The sequence below is a fragment of the Lampetra fluviatilis genome, chromosome 17 (assembly GCF_964198595.1).
Source record: "Lampetra fluviatilis chromosome 17, kcLamFluv1.1, whole genome shotgun sequence".
Taxonomy (NCBI): Eukaryota; Metazoa; Chordata; class Hyperoartia; order Petromyzontiformes; family Petromyzontidae; genus Lampetra; species Lampetra fluviatilis.
The window spans coordinates 13,449,813-13,455,812 of NC_136291.1; the positions used below are offsets into that span (position 1 = coordinate 13,449,813).

The 6,000-nt window shown below is 50.6% G+C and overlaps 1 protein-coding gene across 1 annotated transcript in view; it reads right to left on the reverse strand.

The window, feature by feature from the left end:
• Window positions 1-2,233, reverse strand: part of DHRS1 (dehydrogenase/reductase 1) — a 30,636-nt gene extending 28,403 nt beyond the window's left edge. Inside the window, exon 1 of the mRNA XM_078864188.1 lies at window positions 2,179-2,233. The gene's annotated coding sequence lies outside the window, so the exon portion shown is untranslated. The remainder of the gene's footprint in view (window positions 1-2,178) is intronic.
• Between the last annotated feature and the right edge of the window lie 3,767 nt (window positions 2,234-6,000).

Consider the following 6,000-nt stretch of genomic DNA (forward strand, 5'->3'; position numbering starts at 1 on the left):
TGCCGTCGCGCGGCTAGATGAGCATTCAACACCCAAGTGTAGGTTATGTTATGTTGACTTATTGAATAGTGTTGCTCCCAAGACAACATCTGCGACTCAGTTGGACTCACTACAAACGTTAAGTCAAAATTAAACTGTACAGGCTCTGATATATGTGTAATAGAGTCCATGTTCGTAGATCTTTACTTCTGACACCAGATGTAATAGAGTTCACGACTCTTGGACGCCGGAGTTGGAGGCACACGGGTTTTATTCACACAGCACGGTTCTGGCATACAACACTAGAGGGGGTGTCGGCCCCCTCACCCGGCTAGCTGGGGATACACGCGCTAGCTACTTCCTAGCCTGCCTCCTAGTCCTCCTCTAACGGGCTAGGGGAGGCTATCTGGCCCGACACTGGTAAGTCGGGCCCGGTACCCTGAGTCCCAGACCAGCGCTGACAAGAGCACCGGCTCTGGATCTCGGGACCACGCCGCTGGCTCGGTCCTGTTCGGCCCTGATAAGGACGGCGAACCAGGGGAGTCCAGGGCTCTAGCTAAGACGTCTTCAGTCTTCACTGGTTAGCTTAACAAGAACCCCGAGCCCTCCGATACATCCCCTTTTATACCCAACCCCCCGCTGAGGGGTGGGGCCCCCCCGGGGTGCCTGGCGCGGACGTCGTAGAGAGCACCTCCCCGTGCACTCACGTAGCCCCGCCCACTGTGTTTGTTTGCCATAAGCTGCCATGCATAACGGGCTCTCTCTCTAACACCCCTACATATGCATTGTCTTTGAAACTAATTGGCCTACACCAGAGACAGCCTTCTTTAGAGTCTAGTCTCACCAGTGTCAGACCAGAGAACGCGAAAAGGCGAACAGTAAAAACCACAAGTACGTGTGATTAATGCAGACTTGATTCCTTGCAAAAGGTTTCTAATTGGTGTTTGAACATCTTAACACCTGTTCCATTGCCAGAAAGGGTAAAACCTTTCTCGGTAAAAAAAAAATCTATTCTTATTTTTTCATACTTAATGCTGGCAAAAAGGTCCCATTTTGGAGCTTCATAGCTCATCGGATTTCACCCGGATCAATAAAGATTTCGATTCCGAGTGACAGCGACAGCTCGGGTGAGCCGGCTCTTAACAATGAGTTGGGCCCGAGCAGAACGACGGCTGAGCCGCTCACGTGTCTGTGAAAGCAACGGAGCGGCTCGAGCCTGGGCTGCCGAGCAGCTCCAAAGCCTCCACCCCCCGTCTCCTCCTCCTTTCTGCGTCCTCGAGACGAGACGATCCACACTCTCCACACCGCACGGTCCTCCTCACCGCACGCAGCAGCAGCATCAAGGTGCAGGCAACGCTCACGGAGCAGCGGCGGCACCCCCCAACACAGCAACGGCTGGCGGTCGCCACTAAGTGGCGATGATGTCACGACGGCACTTGTGCCAGGCTAGGTGCACTTTGAGGCCACGTGAAGTGTCGCAGAGGCCGCTCTAGACACTGCTGATACAGTGCCGGTCATCAGCTCCGCATCCTCCCGCAACCAACATCGGTCCATCTCTTCTGGAGCGCGCCCGTTTCGCCCCATCCACACACAGACACGACTCCACAACAACAGCAGCCGCCATTCGCCACTAAGTGGCGGTGACGTCACCACGGCGCTTGTGCCAGGCTATGTGCACAATAACTCTACACACGCAACTCCACACGCGCACAAAGTCTACAAACAACTCCACACACACGCAACTCCACACAGGCAACTCTACAAACAACTCCATACACACACGCAATGAACTCTACACAGGCAACTCTACACAAACACGCAACTCTACACAAACACGCAACTCTACACACGCAATCAACTCCACACAGGCCACTCCACACACAGGCAACTCTACACACGCCACTCCACACAGGCAACTCCGCACACGCAGTCCACTCCATACACGCAACTCCACACAGGCAACTCTACACACGCCACTCCACACAGGCAACTCCACACACGCCACGCCACTCCACACACGCAGTCCACTCCATACACGCAACTCCACACAGGCAACTCCACACACAGGCAACTCTACACATGCCACTCCACCCAGGCAACTCCACACACGCCACTCCACACACGCAACTCCACACAGGCAACTCCACACACGCAATCCACTCCCCTCAGGATCGTCGCTCACAGGGACGAGGCTGTCACCTGCAACTCGCAGCTCGCAGTCGCTGCTCGAAGCGAAATAAAATCTCGGAGTGACGTCACGAGTCAGGAGGCCCACATGACGTCACGCGAGGACGGCGCGAGCGCCGCGAAGTCGCCCGGTGACGTCATAAAGCAGAAGGCGCGCGGGTGACGTCAAAATGCAGCAGCAAGGAGCGCGGGTAACGTCAGAATGCAACAGCAGGTGCGCGGACGACGTCACAAAGCAGCAGGAGGCGCGCGCGAAATTAACGGCAGTTTCTAAAATACTGCAGCCGATAAAATATAAATTAAAATACAATAACATGTGTAGCGCTGCTAACTCGCGGTAAAACCCCACGAACATTACCTGAGACGTCGTCCCACTTTGTGGGCGCCGCCACGGCGGCTAGGAGATGTTAACGACCTCGCCTGGTGTGCAGGGACCGCGTGGGTTCGATCCCGACCCCGACTCCTGCTGTTGTAAACTGCTATCGTGTGTTTGTATTATTTGTTATTGTTGTTGTAGCGTTCTTACCCCGTGCCCCTACTGAACATCCGTGAAAAATAGCTTGCAAGCTCATCAGATTCCTCTAGTATTAATAAATATTGATTCTGTATAATTGGGAGTTTGCGTGTCTCTCTCTCCCCGAGGTCGCATGGATTTGTCTCTGGGTCCTCTGGATTTTCCCTCCACATTTAGAATCACGCGTTTAGAGTATTTGGCTGCTGGACATTTCCACATGACAAGCCACTTCTCGTTGTGCTATCATTTGTGATATCCATGTTGCTTCTGATGAAGAGCCATCTATATAGCAGCTCAGTGGGTCTTACCTGGTAAAATAGAAAGTCAAGTTTAGCAAAAAGCTTATGGACCATAGCTACTCGCAGAGGCTTAAAGATCAAACACGTCAACATCTAAGTAACTGAGATCCGAGTCCCGGCACGGGGATGGTGGCGTCCATTATGGGGGTTGGATCGGAGAGTGAACAAACAACGACGAATATCGGCCGCCGTGAATTCAGAACGCGCGTTGCATTCTTCACATTTTGGTTTTCACTCACGAAATAATGACCACGACACGGGGCGCGTATAGTAGACGTGAACATTAACCCGCTCGTGGCGGTAACAACCGAGTTAGGCGCTCCTAACGAGCTGGAAACTACACAAACGTGTGTCCCTGCGAACGTGAAGACAGTCATCTTCATTGGGAGGCTCGCGGGCCGCCAGCGGCCCCTGGTGGCCTTTTCAGTGCGGCCCCCGACAATAAACAAATGAAAACACACCCCGTCGTCGTCGTGCTGCTGTCAAACCCCAACAATGGTTTCAAACAAGGCCGTAATTATAATATATATTGGGGGAGGGGGGGACCACATCCCCCCCATTATTAAAATATGCTCAAAATGTCCCCCCAATATATTGGTATAAAAATTGCTATGCTGTGTAAATAAAAACAACAATTTTCTAAACATTGGCTACAATATCTGGACTTGTCTTCATATAAATCAATGCATAGATTTATGTTTATATGATTGTGGTTGTGATAGTACTTTATTAATCCCTAATCTCTGCCATTACATACAATGAAACTTCTTCTTTAGTGCTGCCTAACGGCGTGTGCGACTTCACGATGATATTGGTCCCGGTCTAGCACGGCGTGTAGAGTTTGTGCTGTTGTTAATTGTAGCCATGTTTTGATGTTACTGAGCCATGTCGTTTTTGGCCGTCCTGGTCGTTTTTTCCCTTCGAGTTTTCCTTCCAGGATTTGCTTTAATAGCTGGTATTTGTGGTCGTTTCGGGCAATGTGGCCTAGGTAGTAACACTTCCTTCTAATGATGGTCTTCAGCAGTTGCCTGTCAGTGCCCATATCTTGCAGAACTTGTGTATTGGTGGTTTTGGCTGTCCATGGGATTTTCAGCATTCTTCGATACAGCCACATTTCGAAAGCTTCGGGCCTTTTTGTTGCTGTTGTTGTCAGTGTCCACGTCTCTACTCCGTACAGCAAAATTGACCAGATGTAGCATTTCAGTGTGCGCAGTTTCAGTGATGTACTCAAGTTGCGGTCTGCAAGGAGTGTTTTCCATTTAATAAATGCTTGCCTTGCTTGTTCAATTCTGCTCTTGATTTCGACTTCATGGTTCAACTGATCGTCAATGATTACACCAAGGTATTTAAATCGGTGTACTTGTTCCAATTTTTCGCTGCCCAGCTTGATTGTTATTTCGCTTGTAGTTCGGCTGACCTTCATAACCTTTGTTTTCTTTTTATCAATTCGTAAGCCCCATATTTGACTCTCTGCGGCAACCTCGTCCAAGATTTGTTGTAGGTCTTGTTCCGAATCGGCCAGCAGTGCAGTGTCGTCGGCATACCTGATGTTGTTGATGTATTGTCCATTTACTTTAATACCAATGTTTTTATCTGCTAGTGTTCGATCAAAAATCTACTCCGAGTAGATGTTTAAAAGACTCGGTGACAGTGGGCAGCCTTGTCGTACACCTTTTTGTATTGGTGTTGGGTCTGTCAATTCGTTGTCATATCGTAGTTGGGCTGTTTGCTTCCAATAAAGAGCAATGATGAAGTTGATGTCGTTTTTATCTAGTCCCAGTTGTTTTAATAGAGCTGCTAGTCGGTCGTGGTCTACTGAGTCAAAGGCTTTCTCGTAATCTATGAAGCAGATGTACACTTCTTTCTGATGTTCGTAGCATCGCTGTAGTAGTATCTGTAGACAGATTGCTTCTCTTGTGCCTAGTCCTTTGCAGAAGCCAAACTGTGTTCTTCAATGCATTTTCGCATGTGGAGCGTATGCGCTGTTGAATCACCTTCAGGAAGACTTTCAACACGTGGCTCATCAAGCTTATCAGTCTGTAGTCTTCGCATTTCCGGCTTGTTAAAAAAGTAAAAACAGAGCAATGTAATACAATACACTATTAGACATTGTAAAAAATAAAGAAAAAGTCCATCCCATGTGTTAATGAATTTTTTAAATATTTTAGGCAGGAAATTACTTTTAAAATTTAGATATTTTTCTGTGTTGGGACACCCAAACACCTTGGAAGATTTGGTCCCCCCCAATGTTGACTCCATGGCTACGGCCTTGGTTTCAAATGTGTGGCGGCCTTCACTCTCACTGGCGATGTCTTATCGGTGAAAGCGTCTCCCTCCCCCCCCCACTGAAAATGAGTGAAGGCCAGGGCCGCCCCTAGCGGGGGTGCGGGCCCAGGCAGAGGTCGCAATCGGGTACCCGATACCCGTACCCTACCCGATACCCGGCTACCCGTACCCGGCCGGGTACGGGTACCGCTTTGCGACCCTGGTGCGACCGGGTATGGGTACGGGTAGGCCGTGAGTCACTGGTGAGTAACCGTTTGTCACTCATTTCCCAACGTCTTGCCTCTTCTCACAATTCAAGTTCCTAGAATCAACCCATCCGCGCCTGCAACATGGCTTCATCCCAGAGGTCGCAATCGGGTACCCGTACCCATACCCTACCCGATACCCGGCCGGGTACGGGTAGCCGGGTATCGGGTAGGGTACGGGTACCCGATTGCGACCCTGGTGCGGCCGGGTACGGGTACGGGTAAGGAATCAAAACCCGTTTGCTATCTCTGGGCCCAGGGCAACTCACACCGCGTGTGGGCCACCCCACCCCCAAAGCGCGGGGCCCGGGGCAGTCGCCCGATTCACCATGTAGCCCAGGGGACGGCTCTGCGTAAGTAAGTAGCGCTTCTGTCTCCCTTTATGGAGACAGAAACGTGTCTCTTGATGCCCCGAGCAGCATAAACCTTTATACATCGAGGACACGGCACGGGGAGGGGTCACGTGGAACGGACAGTGCCTTCCGATCCC